This window comes from Beta vulgaris, chromosome 3 (genome assembly GCF_026745355.1).
Source record: "Beta vulgaris subsp. vulgaris cultivar EL10 chromosome 3, EL10.2, whole genome shotgun sequence".
NCBI classification, from domain to species: Eukaryota; Viridiplantae; Streptophyta; class Magnoliopsida; order Caryophyllales; family Amaranthaceae; genus Beta; species Beta vulgaris.
In genome coordinates, this window is record NC_079204.1 from 9,243,061 (window position 1) to 9,265,413 (window position 22,353).

The 22,353-nt window shown below is 35.4% G+C and overlaps 1 long non-coding RNA gene across 50 annotated transcripts; it reads left to right on the top strand.

Annotated features, from left to right (window-relative positions):
* The first annotated feature begins 1,785 nt into the window (after positions 1–1,785).
* LOC104906465 (uncharacterized) lies at positions 1,786–18,728 on the top strand. Of its 50 annotated transcripts, none has more exons than XR_008968669.1 (6): positions 1,793–4,420; positions 5,195–15,148; positions 15,237–15,324; positions 15,415–15,483; positions 15,874–15,946; positions 16,350–17,916. It is a non-coding gene; the product is annotated as an uncharacterized LOC104906465 (long non-coding RNA). The 50 variants fall into 50 exon arrangements; XR_008968664.1 differs by having other exon boundaries at positions 1,794–4,420; positions 15,415–15,493; XR_008968682.1 differs by having other exon boundaries at positions 1,796–4,420; positions 5,195–15,946; positions 16,350–16,468; ... (1 more) ...; positions 17,141–17,203; positions 17,377–17,916.
* Positions 18,729–22,353: the final 3,625 nt, after the last annotated feature.

Genomic DNA, 22,353 nt, shown 5'->3' on the forward strand with positions numbered 1-22,353 from the left:
GATGATGCATCATTGGTTCGATAATTTGGAGAGTTTGCGTTGATTTTACATTTATTAGTTGACTTTAATTTTGAATTATGTTGGTTTGACTTTTAGAGTTGACTAAGTGTTATTTTCAAAGTTATTTTTTTTATTATTTACGCTGCAAAATTCTGAATAAGCCGATACATACATTATCATACGGGCGATAATAGTTTGATGATTCTTTAAGTTTTATATTTAAAAAATATTTTGAAAAATATATCGATGTGTTAAAATAGCCAAACCTAAAAACTAGTCTATACAAACATATTAAAAGGCGTGCGAAAGAAAGTCTATGTGCCACGTGAGTCGCGACGCTCTCCCTAGGGAGTTTTAATTCATATAATCCATGTACAACAATTTTTTTTTAGAAATTGCGTAGTATAGAATTTGATCCCGAGACCTCAAGTACATGTACTAAAGTCTTAACCACTAGACTAAGTTGTATCTAGTGTTATTATCATAAAGTGTTATATTAATAAATGAAATTTTTTCTTACCTGGGGGCATAGCCCGAGCCTAATAACTCGTTTAAGTTTAAATGATGTTGAGCAAATCCATTGGGCCCATATTAAATTCTTCAGGTTTAGAATGTATGCTTTTATTCAATGTCAAAAAAAAAAAGAAATCCATTGGTCCCCAAAACTTGGATTCTTCGGCCTTATTAGACCTTAAAAATTAGGATTTTTGGTTAAAACACCCTTATGTTTGGTGATTTTTAAAACAATCCCCCTTTTGTTTTGTTTTTTGAAATGAACCCCCAAACGGTTTATAAAATTTTTGGTTGCACCCCCAAAATCTAACTTCCGTCAAATCCAGACGTTTGTGGGCCCACCTATGCTATTATATAATAACCACTTCATCCCCAAATCAGGATATTCCTTGTCTCACAACGGTCATTTTCCGACGCCCTCAAATTGAAGTTGCTAATCCAAAATTTCGAATGAAAAATTGCAATTCCACTCTCAATTGACAATTTCTGACATCCTTCAAATCAAATAAGTGTTACATTCATTTCTAGGCATTAAATTTTGGGTAATTTTGCGATTATAGGGTTTGTTTGCTTATTTTAATTTGGGTTAATTTTTCAATTAGGGTTAATTTGGGTTAATTTGAGAGGCGTTTCTATGCCTGCAAATTCTCAGATGTTCATACTGGAAGAGAAGGGGTGTGGATTCTTTGGATGGGTTGACAAGAATCAAGAGGAGTGGCAGAAGGTAGTCATTAATGAACTGGTGCTGAAGAAGAGGTTGTTGACACATGAAGTAACGTTTTTGAAGAGTGAAATCGCAAAGATTCAAGACACTAAGCCAAAGGTGGAAAATTTGGTGGTGTTGACCAAAAAATCAGGAGCATAAAAAAGGCAAAGCGCACCAAAAAATTGTGGATTTATCGCTGGATTTCACCCAAAACACAGTGAATTACCTATTTTGGGCACCATGCTCTTGTTTTACCGTCCATAAAAGTTTCCCCTTTTCTGTCATTACAGAATTCTCCATGATGACAAGAGAGAGATAGAGAGCTGGATGAGAGAGACTGAAAGAGAAGATGAAAAGGTGTAGATGATGACAAGAGAGAGATGTTGAATTTCTGACTGAAGCAAGTAAGAGAGATGAAATCAGAAACGAAGGAATTGAATTGAATGAGAGGTTAGTTGAAGGGTTTTATTACCCAAGGATAAAAATGTCATTTCACGCAACATTTAGGAGGAAAAATGAAAAAAAGGCCCCCACAAACGTCTAAATTTGACGGAAAGTTAGGTTTTGAGGGTGCAACCAAATTTTTTATAAAACGTTTGGGGTTCATTTCAAAAAAAAAAAAACAAAAGGGGAATTGTTTCAAAAATCACCAAACATAAGAGTGTTTTAACCAAAAAAAATCCAAAAAATTAAAATAAACCTTATAAGGAAGTCAACAAAAAGACTCACACGCTGACCCACTCTCCGAAACCGCGTCAAATTTAATACCGTTGTATACCGCCTCATCATAACCGACATACTTACCGCTATTATAAATAATCTCCTCCCCCCTCCTCCTCAGTCCTCACTGTTTTTTATGCCCTAATTTTATAGGTACGCCTTCTTTCTGTCGTAATTAATTTCATCTCGATTTCTGAATTTCCGATTTGCGTTCTTGCATCGCTCCTTCAATTTACGTTTTCGATTGATGGTTATATTTTATTCTCGCATGATTTGTGATTGGAAAATCGGCAAGTTTTCTCAAGTAGTTTCAAGTGAATTTTGTTTTTCATGGTTCGAAATTCTGCGGATTTCTCTTCGATTTGCTGATGATCAAGTTTCTTTTTCCTCTTTATGAAATTCTGCGGATTTCTCTTCGATTTGCTGATGATCAAGTTTTTTTTCCTCTTTTTGGAGAGTTTGGCGTATGTTCGTAATTCGTTTTATGATGTTGCAGTAATTTGATAATGTCATCGATTTATCTTTTGTTCTACGCGATTCTGGAAAATCATAAATTCGATTAAGAATGGTAGTTGTTTTTGTTTGCCACGGGAAATCATTATAACACAATATGACTCTTGGATAGTAATAAATCATTATTTGGATGATTGTGGTCGATAATGGTGATTTGTTACTATTTGATACTCATATCGTGTTACGGTGTAGGTTGTTATTTTTCTATTAGCGTTCGTATTTATTAAACTAAGCTGTTTTGTGTTGTGCAGTGTTGGATATATATTTACTGTTGCAGATTGATTTTGATCTGGGTATCATATCTTGTTAACGAGGGTTTAGTTCTGCTACTTTTGCATAGTCCATGTTTCATGTCTGCTAATTTTTCTCAAAGGTAGTTAATGTTTTGGAATTAGTGATTGATGTTTATATGTGGTATTGGTTCTGACTTCTGAATAGCTATGAGCACTTTGGCGGTTGATTCTTATTGCTTGAGTTCTACCCTACCAATAAGGATATATCTTTTCCCTTGATTTGTTGCATCGTTTTTGTTTTTTCTAATAATCTAGAATCACTCTTCGCTCTCTTTTAACTTCCTGTAGTACGTGTCCTGTCATCCTATTGTATTGATGATATTTTTATTCCATTTGGTTTGTGTATGGTGCTGGACTATTTATGTAAGATTTCTTGGATCATTTGAATCACAATTACTTGCTTTCTTGTATGCCCAATATTGATGTCCATTATGTTCTCCTTGTCTTGCTGGATTGAAGTTTCGTAGTAAGAAATGTACTTGAGTTTCTCTTTTTGTTTCAGTTTCCTCGATCAGGTTTAATTGTTTGGTGTGCTTGTAGTTTCTCATATGTTTTGGTCAATGACAGCCTTGGTGCTGTCACAGAACCATGACTTGGTCTTGAAGCATATTATAGAGGTGGACTTGAAGTGTTAACAATCGACTATGCTCTTGCAGCATATAATTGGTAGTTGAAGTGATGTGTGGTACAAGCTGTAAATGTTTCTCTCACCGCCTGCGTTCATGTTTCAAGGACTGTTGTGTGAGTTGTGACTTGGATTATTTTTAATGAGCTGATCATTTATTATTTAGATTACTTGTTGGGATTTCTTGTCTTGCATAGCTTATGATATTTGTCCATTTGATAGTGGGTCAAGTTGATCTTATGATTACAGATCTTTTGCTTAGATTTCACTTGGCATATTTAGTGGTCTTGACTCTTGAGTTGATGCTACGTGTGGGATCTTACTGCTTTTAATTTTACAGGTCTAAGACTTGTGATTTAAAGGTTTTTTTTAATCCTGTTACTGTTTGCCCTGGCCAAATATACTTGCTCACCTTGACTCTTGAGTTGATACTACGTGTGGGATCTTACCGCTTTTGATTTTACAGGTCTAAGAGTTGTGATTTAAAGGTTTTTTTTTTTTTTTTTGATCCTGTTACTGTTTGCCCTGGCCAAATATACTTGCTCACCTCTAGATGTATGGATTCATCCTTTGACTTCAGGTATGATAGGAAATCTGTAAGTAAATCATTTTTTTTGGGGCTTGTATTGGACAAGATGTATGGATTCATCCTTTGACTTCAGGTATGATAGGAAATCTGTAAGTAATTCATTTTTTTTGGGGTTTGTATTGGACAAAGCTGGATGTCTCAAAATTTTGAATCTTGGACTTGATTCATCCTTTTGCGAAATGTTATGGAGTCATACTCATGCTGTGGGACGCATAGTTGGTATGTGTACTATTGTCTACTAATTTTTCTTTTAGTGTTGAACATCTAGGGTGTGAGATGTTTTATATATGGGTTTGGACTGCTTATCAGCAGTATGCACTTTCTTTCTCACCTACAGAATTCAGGTGTTGGACTTTGCAACATGGAATTTACATGCAAGCTGGAAATGAGAATATTCGTATCGGTACTGTCCTAGGCTGACAGATGTGGACTCTGCTATACTTGGCAATCTGGCACGACGGGTATTGATTCTTGAGCTTTACGAATTTGCTCGGTCTTAGTGTTGATGTATCATTTTTAGTTGAGGAGATATGGGGTACATTTTTTTGGAACACATGCTCGGATTCTTATTCTTGTGTTCCTTCTGGAAATGGTTGTCAACTACGAAATTATATGATTCCAGATTGTAGGCTTCTTGATTTTACTCGGCAGGGAATTCTTTTTTCTTATGTCGAGGTGCATGCTTCCTTGATTTTCGTGAAAATTCTAATTGTTCGAAGGCTATATTGGGGTGGTTTTTGGCCCGTGCTTTCGCAGTGTGTATGCTTTTTGTTGGACTTACGTCCTCTTTATCTTGCGAAAAAGAACATAATTGCTCCAGCATTTATATTTATGCAGCTTATGGATGTATATATATATATCTCTGACATCGTGATAGTGTGGGTGGGCAAATGATTTTTTTTTTCATTTTATTTGCCTTTTGCTTTCCATAATTTTGTCATATGCTTTAAATTCTGTTGTTGGCTTATACCAGCAATTTTTCAGGGTTCATGTGTCCGTCTAAGTGCATTTTAAGGTCTTCAGATTTTTTTTATCTGTCAGACTCATATTTTTCTGTTAAAGATCGATGTTGATTTGGTAGAGAATTTTGTTGACTAGTCTTCAGTTATGCTACTTTTTGCACAGTCAACGTTTCATGTCTGCTAATTTGTCTCCAAGGTAGTCTAATGTTCCGGAATTCTTGTTTGATGTTTATATGTGGTCTTGGTTCTGAATAGTTATGAACACTTTGGCAGTTGATTCTTAATGCTGAAGCCTGAAGGAGTGGCTGGCCTTCTACCCTACCAATCAGGATATTTCTTCTCCCTTCTGTTGTTCTAGTAATCTAGAATCATTTGTCGCTGTCTCTTTTAATTTCCTATAGTACGCGTCATGTCATCCTATTGTATTGATATTATTATGTGTTCTGTTTGGTTTGTGTATGGTGAGTCCAGATGGTAGAAATGAGAAAGTAGAAAGAGGGTCGGGGTCTTGGATCTGCTGGACTATTTATGTAAGATTTCTATGTTTTTTAATTTTTATGGACTTAGGAAGTTAGTGTAGTTAAATACTATTGATTATTTCGGTCACAATTACAGGCTTGATTTCTTGTATGCACAATATTGATTTCCATTATGATATTCTCGTCTTGCTGGATGGAAGTTTCATAGTAAGAAATGTACGTCTGTCTCATGGTACTCTCTTGTCACTTGAAGGGAGGTTACCCTTCTACGTGAGATTGAGTTTCTCTATTTGTTTCAGTTTCCTGCAAGACCAGGTTTAATTGTTTGATCCACATGTAGTTTCCCATATTTTTTTGGTCAATGACGGCCTGGTGCTGTCAGTGTCGTGACTTGAAGCATATTGCTGGACTTGAAGTGTTAACAATATGCAATTCCTGCTCTTGCAAGTTGCAGCATATACTTGGTAATTGCAGGGATTTATTCATGTTTCTATGATTTTGTGACTAGGTTGTTTTTTATGGGCCGACAACGTCCATAGACAGGTTCTCTTAATTTGAATTCTGCTGTCTGAAGTTGAGCTTGCTATCTACCATGTGCTTCAATCATGCCTCAGGTTTTGGGTGAGCTACTAGTTTGAGCCTTACTGCAAACTCTTGACAATATCATATGTTCTAGGTGACTTAAGAGTTTTGACTGTCTCCAAATACCCCATGACTATCGGATTTCATTTTTTATCCAGTGTATGCAAGTTGTTCTTCTGTTGTCTTGTCTTGCAAAAAAGAAAAAATGCTCTAGCATTCATATTTATGCAGTATATTGGATGCAATGTCTCTGACATTGTGGTATATTGTGGGTGGGAAATGATTCTCTCCCTTTCTTTTCCCCTTAATATATGTCATATGCTTTAAACTCTGTTGTTGACTTTTACCAGTGTTTTCAGGGTTCATTTGTCAGTCTAAGTGCCTTGTAAGGTATTATGACGCCTCTTGATGTTTTTCTCTCTGTTCATTTCCGTTCTTTCAGACTCATGCTTTTTTTAGTTTTTGTTGGACAATTGTGTATTTTGGACATGAAATTGCCTGTTGGAAATTGTTATCTTTCTATGACAGCAGGGGGGTTCTCTCTAGTAGTAGAAATGATGACGTAGCAAGCAAATTGTTGTGTGGGATTTCCAGCTGCGGGAGTTCTTCTTTAAGTTCTGAATGGCTTTAGAAAACTTATGTGGAGTTTAGAAGTTAGTGTAATCAAACACTATTGTTCAGTTCCTTCACAATTACAGGCTTACAGCGTTACAGGATCAACCTCTTGTATGCTTAGCATCGATGTCTGTTATGTTATTCTAGCCTTGCTGGATCGAGCTCGCATATTAAAAAGGTGTACGTTTGTTTTATTGTTGTTGGTTGCCCTCACTTGTAGGGATGTTATTTTTCTTTGGAAGATTGGGTTTCTCATTCTGTTTCATTTCTCACAAGAGTTTTTCCATTAATTATTCCATTTTCATTGTGATGCTTGTCTTGGTGCTTTCATAGCTTCAGAGGTATATGAAATAGCTGCACTTGAAGTACTGCATAGACCATGCTCTTACCGTATATAGTTGTGAAGTTGTGGGAATTTGTGGTACAAGGTTTGGAGTCCTAGGTGTTATATATTTTGCTACTTCGAACATGAATCCTTTCAGATTGGTGATTTAGTTTCTCAATTTGTTCTATTTCGTGGTTTCCAGTACTTTTGTGTAACCAGATGGTTTATGGACGAATCGGTTATTTATATATGAAGTTCTTGTTTAGTGTAATCATGTACGAGATCTGAACTGTTACATACGGGTAAGCTAAGTCTTCTGGATACTCTTTCCTTATTCAAAGAGCAGCATGTATCTTTTGGCACAAGTGTTCTCTAAGCTTGAAGTTTGTTGTCTCAACTTAAGTTTGCTATCTAACATCATGACATATGTTGTTTGGGTCATGCCTCAGGTTCATGATTATTTTATGGGAATCTACTTTCAATTGTCCCATTAGGTGCGAGGTTGTGTTTTGAGGTTATAGTGTTTTCTATATGTATGCGCTGAAGTAAATTGTTGGTTTATCTATGTTTGGTAGCAAAGTGAAGCATTTGTGATTAAGTGTAAATTGTCGTTTTTTTTGGGTGGCAGCAAATGTGTTATGTGGGATCCTCTTGAAGTTGTTAAGTGAGAGTGGTGGCAGTCTTTAGCCACCTCATCCTTTCTACTGTTCTATTTGGATAGCGATTACAAATTATAGAGTGCTTGTTCGTCTTTTATTCCATGTTAACGGTCTGTTCTTCGCTTCTGATATCCGATTGATTTTTCTGAAGTTTGCTAGTACATTTATATGGTGCTAATGGATTCCTGCTTCATGGTCCGTATTTGGTCAGTAATGTGGAAATATTTTCTTTGCGGTGTCACTTTGGTGTTCGTACCTGAAGCAGAAGTACAAACTTGAAATATGCATCCAATATTCAAAACTAATATAGCTATATATCGAAAGAAGCTGAGCAGAAGTATTCTGTAATCCACCAGGGTTGAATCTCAGAATCACCATTATCATATGTCAACAAATGCAAGGATACACAATATGATATATCGGAAGAAGCTGAGCAAGAGTATTCTGTAATCCACCAGGGCTGAATCTCAGAATCACCATTATCATGTCAACAAATGTAAGGATACACAACATGACACATGAAACTCATTAAACTAAAAACGAGGAAGAATGTTTGGCCAATTGATTTTGCTTTCCTCTAGATATTAGTGAGCTATTACTTACGCACTCTTTCAAGGGTGGCTGCTTCTAGGCAAACCTCCTGGCTTTCTCTGCACCCCTACCTCCTTTATCACTGAGCGGTCATTTAGGGGCCTTAGCTGGTGATCCAGGCTGTTCCCTCTTGACGCTGAAGCTTATCCCCCATCATCTCACTGGCCGTTATTTGGAGGTCATATCTAGTATTACTCGACTTGGTACCGCTCTCGCGGTCCGCACCGAAACAGTGCTTTACCCCTAGATACGCAGTCAACTGCTGCGCCTCAATGCATTTCGTGGAGAACCAGCTAGCTCTAGATATGTGGTTTTTGATTCTGGTTTCGTGAAATGATGAGAAATCTTTATGTTAAGCATATGTTGGGGGCTTGTATTGGGCCTTTGATTCTTGATTCTCGTTGTTTTAGTGTTTAGAATTTTGCTTTCTTTCGCTGATTGATATTCTCTTGGCTACCACAGTTACTGCTTCTCCTTATGATGAATGTGAAGATATATGCCGTGAGATTTTTTTGGCGACAGGTTTGGGCTGTTCAGTCTTTCCTATAGGGTTTTATTGCAGTTCCTTATGTTGGACAACGCTGATGCCACCTTCTTTCTTTACATTTTAATTCTCAGGTGTTGTTGGATTTTGCATGGCTTGTATGAAGCTCACATGCAAGCTGAGAAGTGAGAAGTTAAAAATTATTGATTGTGATTTTGTACATACACATCTTTTTATGGGATGGGTCTTCATAGTGCTTGTTCTCGAAGGACTAGTTTAGCTGGGGCCTGGGTGTCTAGATCTGACATCAATAGAGTTGGGGATTAGATGCTGGTTGGAACAAGATTTCTTCCCCCTGTTCCCTCCAGTAGATGGCATCTTCATCGAGGATAGTCTGTTGATTTACATCTTTCAGATCTTTGATTCGACTCAGCTACATTCCTTTTATTTCTATGTTCGAGTTGCTTTTCTTATATGATTTGATTGAACAACTAATTATTTGGCCCATTTTTTTGTAGTGCATTTTCTCTGATATAGTGTTAACTTTAGTTGGGAAGTTGGTGTGTTAGTCCTCTGCTACAATCTCTGTTCAGTAGGTACTCTTTATGTTCCTGTCTGTTGTATTGGAGTTTCTTTGATTTATGAAGAGGAATATATGTTAACAATTTGTAGTGAACTTTTTCCTTTTTTTTCCAGGGGTGTTAAAGTCAAGTATTGCTCACTTTCTATAGGACATTATGTAAGCATATGCATTGTGAGAATCCATGTATCTGGATGATTTTCCTCCTGGTAATTCTTTTTGGACTAATGACTCATGCATTGTGAGAATCCATTTATCTGGAGGATTTTCCTTCTGGTTATTCTTTTTGGACTAATGACTGATGCATTGTGAGAATCCATTTATCTGGATGATTTTCCTTCTGGTAATTCTTTTTGGACCAATGAGTGAGATTTTATTGGTCATTGGTGCATTTTGGAATATGAGATTGTCTTTCAGATATTATTCTATCTTCAGGATTGGGAGTTGCATCAGGAATGATGGGAATGGTGAAAGGGTTGGAATTTTGGATTATCTTGGATTTCGTAGTTGCAGGATGGCTTTGGATTTTTTTTGTAGGAAGTCTGTGTAATGAAAATGTGTTATGTAAAGTATGCACAATCCATTATGGTATTCTGGCTTGCTAGATTGAGCTCTTATAGCAAGCAGTGCATGTGTAGTTTGTCTGAGGGTTGTTAGCCGTGGTTGATTAAATGCAGGCATCCTTCTCTGCCGTAAATAGTTTCTCACTCTGTCTGAATCTCCTCTAGTAGTTGTTTGATGTGCAATATATGAACAAGCTGTCATAGACTATGTTCTTATAGCATATGCTGGGTATGTTCTTATAGCATATGCTGGGTAGTCCGGGACCTTATGGTAGGTTTGTACTTTGGAGTCTCATGTTCTAGATTTTTGTTGGCCACTTTGAACATGAAGATCTTTCTAGGTTGGTGTGTGCTATAGTTTTTCTTTTACATCATTACAGTAATGGTGTATACTATGTATCTGTATATGTCTCCAATGCTGTTGTATGACCAGGTTATATCATAGGCGAGTTGACTATTAATTTTTTAACAGGAAAAGCTGCTCGCTATGGTGATTGGAGTTCATGTGGAGTGTATGCGTGAGGTTTATTTGAGAAGGCTAATTCATTTAGATTCTGTAGATTTACACCCCTCTAACTAAAGACCAACCTGGCTAATTCATTTAGATTCTGTAAATTTACACCCCTCTAATTAAAGACCAAACTGGCTAATTCATTTACATTCTGTAGATTTACACCCCTCTAACTAAAGACCAGGGTGTATGTTTGGTTGAAAGGTTCTCTTAAGTTTGAAGTTCACTTGTTAACTTCAGTTTGTTATCTATGATGCAGTATTTGGGTCATGCCTCAGGTTGATGATTTTCTAGATACTTATAATATTTTTGGAATATGAGGTTGATGTTTTGAGGGTCTCATGTTTTTCTGTCTAAATAAGATTTAGAGTACTTTGGGTATCTGCAGAGTGTCATTTTATCTGTAGTTGGCAGCAAATGATAATGAGTCTTAAGAAAAAGATGTTAGTCTTCAAGACCGCTAAATTTGTCCTGCTTCAATTTCATATTGTCATGTTAACTTTTCAGGGATTCAAGTGGTTGCATATACTTTAGGGTACATGTTTTTAGGCTCTATATTTTGTTTTGAGGCCTACCAACTTAAAGATGTTCGTCTTCCAGACCGTTAAATTTGTCCTGCTTCAATTTCATATTGTCATGTTAACTTTTCAGGGATTCAAGGGGTTGCATATACTTTAGGGTACATGTTTTCAGGCTCTATATTTTGTTTTGAGGCCTACCAACTTGAGCAAAACTTAATGCAGCTATATCGTATCCCAGCTCCTGCTCTGAGGGCTACAGCTTACTCTCTGCAAAGAAATATTTCTATCAATATTGGACTCATTTTCTTATTGAGTTCTGATGTTGATTGTATAGGCTTCATCAATTTCTAGGGTTATACATTTTTAGCATTGGTTGCATTAACGTTTTATGGTTTCTTGTCTAATGGGACGTCTTGTACATTCTTCATTGATGCTATACTCTTGAATTTTCAGTACCAATTTTAGATATGCTCTTGGTACATTTGGATTATAATTTTTTATGGCTTTTGGCTTCTCATGTGTGCATGCACGACATTTTTTTGGTTGGTTTTCTGTCAGGAAAATGTAGGTTGCTTTGCTGATTGGAAGGAACTTTTTGTATTATCTGGCTTTCAAAATTAGGGTTTACTTTCATGTCATATGGTCTATATGCCATTTCAGATGTCATATTGGTAGGTTGTGTTGGACTTGTACGGTTGCTGATTTTGTGCTCCTCACTGTATCGATATGGTCTTTGTAGTGTCATCAACTATTGGCTGAACGTGATGGATTTCGAGTGGTCTTGTGCTGATTTAAGCTGTCTATCATTTCTTTTGGGGATGATCTGCTAGTATATCATCAGCTCTTTGGAGATCTGCTGTACTAATATGGAAATCGATTTTCTTTTTGATATTTCAGCTGATTCTGGACCTTGCTTTGTGCTTCATGTTCATCTCAGATGATTTTAGATTCTTCACACAAAGTTCCATGTGAATGTGTCTCAGATATGTGTCATAATCTTACAGTTGTTGTCATGACTATTGGAATGATGTTTTGGATTTGGCTGGACTTTGCTTGCAAGCTGGTTTGTTCACCAAAGTCATTTAGTTATAACTTGTATATGCCGTATATTATCCTTGAATTCGTTAACATGTGATGGTGACATCGAGCTGCAATGCTGATGGATCAGAAAACTTTGCTCAACTTTTGAAGTATATAACTTTGTATCAGTTTGTATTTTGATATATTTCTTTATCGTGCACCAAGTTCAATCTTCTGCTTGATGCCCATGTTGATCTTGATGTTACTGAATGTTTAACTGAGTATATGGTGTCGGTGTCTTTCTTTCCCGCTTCTAGCTGTGTTCATCTTATGGCTGATCTCATTGATTAGCCTTCACCCATGTGGCCATGTTATGATTTTGTGACGGGAAGATTCTTTACTTTGGTATCTACATATTTGGTTCCCGTTTTAGGTTTTGCTTCAGTAGATATGTTGTGGTGTACTGCTTAATTGGGCTTCAGTTATCTATGTCCCAGTTTTGGAGGTCCGTCCTGAATTTATCTTTTTGCAAAAACTACCAAGTTTACCATGTTTTTAATATAGTCTGGAGTTTGGACTGTGTCTTTCTGCTTCCAGTTCATATTTATATTACTTTTTGTTTGATTACTGCCAGCGGCGCATGTTATTAGTTGAGGGACTAGAAAAGAGGAGCCTTTTGCTTTTAACTTATGGAGGAACTGTTTTCTTTTGTGGTTTTTTTTGGTTGCAGATGTTGTGCTCCTTGATATTTGAGGGAGGCTCGATGGGAAATAACAGCCTTAGCTCCTTCTAACGTGCTGTTCTCTTCATTCGTTAATAGTTCTCCACGACTTCACTCCCTTTTCCACATGCTTTTGGTTAGTGGTGGATCCAGCGAATGAACAAACTGAACCCACACGGATCCGGGTAAAAAACTGTGAGAAACCAAAAAATAAAGGAAACTAAATTGATGGTATATATAAAGAAACACGCGTGATATCTTATAATATGACACTCAGCGTTGAACTTTGGTCTTTTGGGTACTTGTGTTCGCTTATTCGGGGTCGCGGGTTCGATCATTGAAGGATGTTTTGTTTCATTGCTTCTTATCTTCTTTTTCTTTCCTTTTTCTTATGTTTTGTTTGATTTCTTTTTTTTTTCTCTTTCCTCTCTTTCTTGAGGGGAATTGTCTTCCTTTATCTTATGTTTAGTTTCTTTTATTTTTTCTTTGTTCACCATTTACTTTTTAGCTCTCCTTTTTATCTATAGATCTCTCTCCCACCCGGTACAAAAATAATAGAAGGTAATGGTTAATGAATTTGGTTTGATTTCCATTCTCTCCCCATTTCCCTTGGTTAAGCAATAAATTAATCATGCATTTAGTCCAAAAAAAAAAAACTATGTTGATTACTTGATTTAGTGCTCAGATATATTTATGAGTTGTGTTAAAATGTGAATGATAAATGTTCTATATTCTTGTATGCATTTTATAAACTTAATGTGCAAATATTAATTGGAAGAATTTGACACATTACTTCTAAAACAAATTATTGACAAAGCTTAATATCACCCAAAATGCGAAGAGCTTATTAGTGTTATTGTGTTGATTCGTTGTCAATTAGTCATTTAAGATTTCATATTTGTGCTAAGTTGTTAATATATATATATTTTTTTCATGTTTCATATCATGGATGTATAATTTTTTTTAATGTAATAAAAAATGGAATCTCCACTAAGTACAATTGTTGAAAGCTATCCTTTTCTTTAGGAATCGAATCTCTAGATAGTAAAATGTTATTTAGAATTTATATTCGAACAACTTTGAACCCATGTGGTTTAGTTCTTGTATTCGCCACTGCTTTTTGTTGATACACAATTATAAACAACTTGATTGATAAGAAAGATGCTTGGGAAGGATGTTGTTCATTCCTTTTTGTTTGTTCCTATTTCTTTTTGTGTTGCAGCTTGATTGATAAGGAAGAGGTTTGGGAAAGGACGTTGTTCATTCCTTTATGTTTGTTCCTATTCCTTTTTGTGTTGGTTGCTAATATCTCTACCTACATTTCTTCTTTCCTTGATAGTTGATACTTATATTTTTCTGTATTGAATATCGACTCGCACTTCATTTGTGATTCTTTGTGGACGTTTGAATTCTTATTTCAGCATATTAGAAGAACATACTACAGGTGTATGCTTTCATACTATTTTCGTATGCTCTCAGTCTTGGGTGACATATCTAGTATTCTTGTATTTTGATCTATGTTGAGTTTGAAAGGTCCCTAGTTTTTATATTTATTGGTTTACTGGTTAATTGGTCATATCCTGATGTTAAATTTGTCAGTAGTTTTACTTGGTTGGGCTCTTACCTTGTATGGCTTCTGGGAAATCAATGTCGATGGTCAACTAGTGATTTAAGCTCATAAATTTCTGGCATATTTTTGTGATTCATTTTATGATGATGCACGCGATTAGTTATTTATTAGATATTCCTTGAGTCTTTTCTTTGGCGCGGACTGATTACCTTGTAATTCTATCTGCTGCATTAATTTTGCAGCTTCATGATCATTTTGTCGATTTTTCTTCTGTTCTACGCGATTCTGCATTGTAGCCTTGGAAGTTCTTGATTAAGGTTGTAGCTGTTTTGTTTTCATGGGGAATCATTGGAGCACAATACGACTCTTGAATGGTAACAAATCGTTATTTCCAATGTTTGCTGGGATGATTTGATAATAATGATATGTTACTATTCAATTCTCATATCCAAGGGTTTGTGTTGCATTAGTAACTTCATCCGTTGACAAAGCTGTTTTCTGTTTCTTTTATTTGATTTTTTATTTTGTTCTTGTTTTTGTGTTAATTAGTTCTTGTTGTAAAGCATTTGGTTGCTGCTAAATCCGTTGGCTCGGGGATATATTGTTGGTAAGAGGTGTCTGCAAGTGTAGAGGGAGTTGTTTGTCCTGTTAGCCTCCATTTTCTTGGTATACTCCATACATATGCTCCGTTAGATTGTTTTTTTCTTGTTGCAGATTGTTTCTGCTATGATGGTGCTCATTTGTCAATGAGGCTTCAGTTCTGGTACATTTGCATAGTCTTTCAGTCGTCTTAAGGTATTTAATGTTTTGGAATTCACTGTAGTGCTCATGTCTGGTCTTTGGTTCTAAACAGTTTATGAGCACTTTGGCAATTGATTCCTATTGCTGAAGAAGTGGATGTGGTACTGTCAACTGTGTGCCCTACCTTTGTAAGAGCTGGATATTTTCTTGTTGCAGATTGTTTCTGTTATGATGGTGTTCATTTGTCAATGAGGCTTCAGTTCTGGTACTTGTGCATAGTCTTTCAGTCATCTTAAGGTATTTAAATTTTCGAATTCGTGATAGTGCTCATGTTTGGTCTTGGTTCTAAACAGTTTATGAGCACTTTGGCAATTGATTCCTATTGCTGAGGAAGTGGTTGTGGTGCCTTGTGTCCTACCTCTGTAAGAGCTGGATATTCTGGTTAGCAATCAGAAAATTTGTTTTCCCTTATGCTGCATTTTTTGTTTCGGGATTCGTGGTAGCGCTTATGTCTGGTTTGGTTCTGAATAGTTGATGAGCACTTTGGCAGTTGATATCTATTGCTGAAGAAGTGGTTGTGGTGCCTTTTATCCTACCTTTGTAAGAGCTGGTTAGCAATCAGAAAATTTCTTTTCCCTTATACTGCAACTTTTTAATAATTTAGTACTCCTGTAGTATGCGATTTGTCATCCTATTGTCGCTGATGTAGTGGTATAGACATATAATTTTTCCTTCTTTTTCCTTACCATTTCTGTCATATATGTAAAGGTATATGCTTTAAACTCTGTTGTTTACTTCTACCATTGTTTTTTAAGGATCATGTTACACTAAAATAGAATATCATGTAAGTGCACCTCACATCTCTCTTGATGTTATGTTCTCTGTTTATTTCCCTTCTTCAGACTAGGTTTTCTGTGATGGGGTTTTTTCTAGTAGTAGAAATGATCAAGTGACAAGAGGATTGAAATTTTGGTGTTGTTTCTACTGTAGTTCTTCAAGAGATACAGGCTTTAGGGAAATCATATGGATATTGGTCGGTTGGGTCAAAGTTACGGCCTTACAGGTTCGACTTCCTGTTTTCACAGCGTCAATGTCTATTATGCTATTCTCGCCTTGCTTGATTGATTTCTCATGGCAAAAAAAAGTGTATGTTTGTCTTGTGGTTGTTAGTTGCCCTTGCTGGGCGCCCTCTTTGAAAGATTTGAGTTTCTCGTTCTGTTTCAGTTTCTCATATATTATGGTTAATGATGGTCTTGATGCTTTCACGACTTGAAACTAGCTGAACTTGAACTATGTCCAAGTTGCGATAGAATGTACTTTTACTGTATATACTGGGTAGTTGTGGGGATTCGTGGTACGAGTTTAGAATCCTATGTTTCTTTAGCTTTGCTATTTCAAACGCGAATCCTCTTGGATTGGTGAAATTAGTTTCTTATTTTCTTTCTAACCCATTTACATGCTTCCAGCATTGTAGTGAGACCATTTTGCTTTGGGATGAGCCGGTATGTATGATTAAATTTCTTGTGGAGTGTGACTATGTAGTACACTGTACACGATTTGGACTGTTCCTGTGAGGCTTATTTGGGTAAGCCAAATCTTTTGGATCTTGTAGTTTTACTTTTTCCCTATTTAAAGACCGGAATGTATGTTTGGCAGATTTGTTCTCTTAAATTGAAGTTTGCTGTCTTAAGTTGCTATCTAAAATGTGGTGGTTGGGTCATGCCTCAGGTTTGTGATGATCTTATACTTGGTCTGCTCATGGGGATGTAGCTTTATGTGAATCGAATCAGGTTCATGTTCTAACCTTTGTTTGTGGGTCAATACTCAATACTGTCTCCACTAATGTTTTGGTTTTCTTTTGACTCCGAGTAGTCTTCACTGTTAGTTATTGATTTTCAGTTTTATGTTGTGTGTTTGTCGTATTAAATCCTCGGATTCATCGACATGAGAGTGGTTACTGGTGTTATTTTGTTTCTGCTTCTGATTCTCGGGTATATAACTATTTTAGTGTTTGAATATCTCATGCATATTCCAAGTTTTTTCTGCTTTAGGGGTGTGTGTTGATTTTAACGTTACTGGTTGTCTCATCTATCATGCATATTCCAAGTTTTTCCTGCTTTAGGTGTGTTGATTTTAACGTTACTGGTTGTCTCATCTATCATGCATATTCCAAGTTTTCCTGTTTTAGGGGTGTTGATTTTAACGTGACTGGATGTTTACTGGTGTTTTGGTGCTGCCATCTCTCTTTCGACTCCAGGTATTGTGCTTATCTTATGGTTGAGGTCATTGGTCAGCTTCTCACCTGCTGTGATTTTGCGATGTAAATATTTTCTTTTCTTCTTTGCAGATATATTTCACCTTTTCAGTTTTAGTTAAGCAGGTTCCTTCTTGAAAAAACAAATTTGAATGTGATGCTATGATGGTGGTATTACAAACTGAGCTTTTGCTTATCCATATTTAGCTCTTGGTTTTGTCCTGAATTGGTGTGTGCAGGCACATGCCGTGTTATGGAGTTGGACTTTTCCTACTTCCAAAATTCCGAACCCAATCGTTTCTGTGCTACTGAAGCCTAATTGGCTGGATCGGGAGGTTTTTCTGATTCAGAAATATGTCGTTTCACTGCGTAAACCCTTCCTGCTTCATGTTACATGATGTTTAGTTTAGTCACAGGAAAGTTGGCCGACTTTCTTTGTGTTTACAATGGCTTATATATACTACGTTATTACTTATCTTGCTAGACGAAATGTATGTGTAGTCTGTCTCTTGGTTGCTAGTTGTGGTCACTTAATGGACAAGCCCTGCTCTGCTCTATCTCAACTTCTTTTAAGACTAGGTTAGCTGTTTATCTGCATCATCATGGGTGGTGCTTACAGCATATATTGTGTACTTCGGGAAATTGTGGTGTGAGGTTCGAAGTCCTATGTTCTGGATATCTGTTGGCTACTTTGTACATATGTTGTTTGATGGGAGTGATTTGGAGCTGTTATGATCATTTAATTTTGATTTTTATAGATTTACTCCTCACCTGTGAAAGATCAGCAATGTTTGTTTTGACCAAAGTTTTCTCAGATTTGAAGTTTGTTCCCTTAACTCCAGTTTGCTATCTATCATGCGGTGTTTGATTCAGGCCCCAGGCTAATTATCCTCTGGGCACTTCTTAGAATACTTTTGGCATATGTGAGAGGCTTGATGTTTATTTGCCATATTTGATATCATGTTGGTCATAGGTTGTGAGGGGGGATTAAGGGTTCGTATGGGTGCCTTCATCATTTCTTGCCTTCATATATACAAATATTTTTCTGTATTGAATTGGTTTCCTTTGTGATTCTGGTTGTGGACTTCTGGATTCTTATTTCAGGGGGTGTTTGGTAAGATTAATGGAAACGGAATGGAAAGGATTTTGATAAGGAAGATGGAAATAATAATCGTTACCTTTAATAATTGTTTGGTATCTTAGTGGAATGGAAAACAATTGAGAGGTTTATGATTGAAGAAGGAAACATGATTTGTTTCTACTAGTTTGATAAAGGTAACAAATGGGGGGATTATGTTTTTCTCCGGAAACGGTATTTGTTACTTAATACTCATACTAAACAATTGGAAACGGAAACGCTTATTTGAATCCGTTTCTTACATCGAAAGTTTTCATACCGAACACCCTCTCAGTATATTAGGTGAACATGCTTCAGGTTCTAGTCACGGCTGAGTATTCACGTGTAAGGTTTCTCCTATTATCCTATGCGTTCAAATTCTAGTCACGTATGAGTGGTAATTTTGTATGTTGATTTATGTTTTTTTTGGCATTTATTTTTACATATATATATAATATATGTTCTAAAACCTATTATACATAAGAACTTAGACTATTTTTTTTTTTTTATTTTCGCAAATGGTTTACAACATAGGTCCTAAGGATTATTTAATGAGGCATTAAGTGGGGGAGGATTGGGATGTCTGGGCCTATAAGATGAGGGTTGTAATGGATTATAGAATCATGCAGGGAAAGTAGGGGTTAAAGTCTGAGCTGTCAATAATACATTTTATGCCTCGGTTTGTCCAACACATAGAGCCTGTAACATCCCGATAATTCTCTCTTTTTAGAAAGTATCTTTATAATAAACAAGTAGAGAATTACCCAGCATTATCGCGGTTTGTCCAAGACATAGAGCTTGTAACATCCCGGTAATTCTCTCTTTTTAAAAAGTACCTTTATAATAAACAAGTAGAAATTACTCAAGTATTATCGCCCGTGTGATAACGTATTGGCTTATTCAGAATTTTGCGGCGGAAAGCAATATACTAAAAATCAATTTTATTAAAACTTACTAAATAAATGACAAGTGTTTGAAACTTAACCCAACTTAAATGAACAACTATCTGAAATAAATATGTTCCTACGAAAACAGAAATTAAACTACGTTAGATATACAATCTCTCCACTTCAGATTCCCAATGAGATGCGCATTTACGAAGCTGTAATGTCAATGCAATATTGACTCTGTTCACCAGAAGGATCATCACAGGATCAATAGGCAAAGCTATGATCACACATACAAATAACGCACGTAATCACCAAAGCTGAGTACTACATATTAAATATAAGTAATCCTAAACATGATACTACATAAATAACATGCAGGGATAAATAACAATATAAGCATATAATAATTTGCAGACAATTTTTATTGAACTAGACTCTAAACATCATTTCTTCCTTTAAATGAAATAGTTTATTGGACGAGTTGACTTATCTACTAATGTGAAATACAGGCGCGACTCCGTACTTCAAAGTGACCTGCAATATCGAGGAATGTTTGAACTAAAAGAGGGATGGTGATCAATCCATTCCTAGAAGAGCCATGGGCTACCACCATGTACTCCAACCCTTAATGTCCAACTCTCGACGTGCACCAGTCTAAAGTCTATAACTCATTCTCGTTACACTTTACGTTATTTACATATTATTACTTGTGTTGACACACACATACAAATAACACATAAATAATAACCAGACAGTCACAACTGAATTTCTTTTATCTTTGGATCTAACAAGTGATCACAACTCACAATTCAATACTACTTTAATTCTTTTTTATCCTAAATTTTTTTTACTTGTTGAACCTAGCCAACAATAATCTTACCTTTATATAGGTATAACTTGTAAACTTACCAAATAAGGTCCACAGTCCTTACAAGATATTAAAATAGTACTTCTCAACGAAACATAAATAACATGATTCGCTTTATAACATATACTAATTCTTATACGAATTAATAAATAAACTTTTTGACATGTTTGCATCAATTATTCCACACAAACATATAATCCAATATTCATACTAAATTCCAAGTCACATGTTGCACACAGGCATAAACATGTAAAACAATTTCAGAAATCAGATATATGAACAAAGTAGGCTCCTATACATGATACTAAAATTTAAATTCTCTTTAGAACATGATACTAAGCCACATAGCACGTAATTATGCACGTACTTCGTGTAAACTAGCATGTAGGCCACTTTTAACTCTCTAAAAGTTCCTACGATATATTCTCCGCCTAGAAAACAAAGTAACTAAAATTAATAACTTAAAATAAAAATTACAGCAGCTTTAAATAATTTAAAACCCCTTAAAACACGTTTTAAAAATCGGTTTTAAGTATCAAACTTGAATTATTTTTAATTTCTAGTATAGTACTACTATTCTAGTAATTAAAAATCTTTAAAAACTCTATAAATAACCCTTTTATGAAATTACAGCATCTTTATAATCTAATAAATAACCTTTAGGCTCAATTCATGGCATTTCTTCTTCACTTTTTAAAAATCTAACACGTATACCTTGTAGATGACATGTCAAAGATCAAACTCTACTATTTGCATGTGAAAATTGGTGAAGAACGAGGGAGATATGAAGAGAGAGAAGATGAAGCTCACATTTCCTCTTCTTCAATGTGTTGGTAGCAAGGGGAGTAAAGAGATTATTTGTAAATTGAAAATGAGTGTGCGTGGGTGAGGATGAACAAAGATGGGTTGGGTGATATACCTCTTTCCTTAGTATAATTACTCTTTTGTCCTTGATTTTGCCCTCAAAGTAAAGATATATCGGTCTTTCTATCCTTACAAAAAAAACAGAGTATTCATACTCTTTCATAATATGATAGTTCCTCAAGTAATATTATTAGTCATATTGTTCATGCCATACTATTGCTTTCTTACTTATCGTTGATTTAATTGCATTTTCCCCAAGTATATATCATTAATCATTTATTGATTACTCTTATTCAATCTCTTAATCTCTAATAAATTTTCTACTTTCAAACGACGAATATAATAAATTATATATAATAATAAAAATATCTTACTTAGTACTTGAAAAGTAACTAGAAAGACAAGTTAACAATTTTAACACCTTAGACAATAATCCTAAAACTATATTAATAATTTAAGAATCAAATTTTGGGGTGGTTATTACACCTTACCCTACTAAAAGAAGTGTCGTCCCAAAACTTTAACACGCACATTAAAACTAGGACAATCAAAGTAGGTCAAGCCTCATATGGATATGTGCGTAAATCAATATGGTCAAGGTTTTCCTTTTGAAAAAAAATCTTTAACACAATTCATAGTTTATACATAATATAACCTATATATTAATTGATCATTAACAGACTCGAAATCCTAATAACTAGCTAAGTAAGTTAAAAATCACAATTTATTTTCTTTTACTTCTTTCAAATAGTTCGCATACAACCATATTTAAAACTCAACTCAAATTTCATAGGATAATTCCAATCAAAAATCATAATGAACTAATTTGTCAAAATAATACTCCAAAATATAGTGCAAATCTTATCCAAGTTATAGTTTAGTCATAAAATTGCTATAGCGAAAGTTACGTCTATGTAGAAAATAAACGGAGGCCTTGTTAGGAACAATATACTAATCCATTCAACTTACTTAAATTAATAGTTTAAAAGTAAATCAAGAAATATATAATGTATAGAATACCATATATTCTCATAGTAGTATTATATGTGTCTTAGCTTAAAGGTATTAAAAAAAATCCAACAAATTTCAAGACAAAACTTGCCTAAGTCTAGTGAGTAATAATTTTTTTTTTTTTTTTTTTTTTTTTTTGGTAAACATGGCTTTCATTCATTAACTAATAAAGTTGAAAATATTACAGTCCGAAAGTAAATGTTCCAAACAATAGCTAGGGGGATTGGGGAAAATCCTAGTTACAATACTATCACCAGCCATGTTCCTACACTCCTTGGCCAGAAGATCCGCCACATTGTTGTGCTTCCTGCTACAGTACTTAATCTGGAGATCCGGTCGTTTAGTGATCCACTGCTTGCACATATTAGTCAAGTTTGAATATAGGTCAGACTGACCCCCTGTGAGAGTAATAATTAAAACCAATGTATTGGATCAACCTTGATAAATTCGGATATGTACTTTAGGG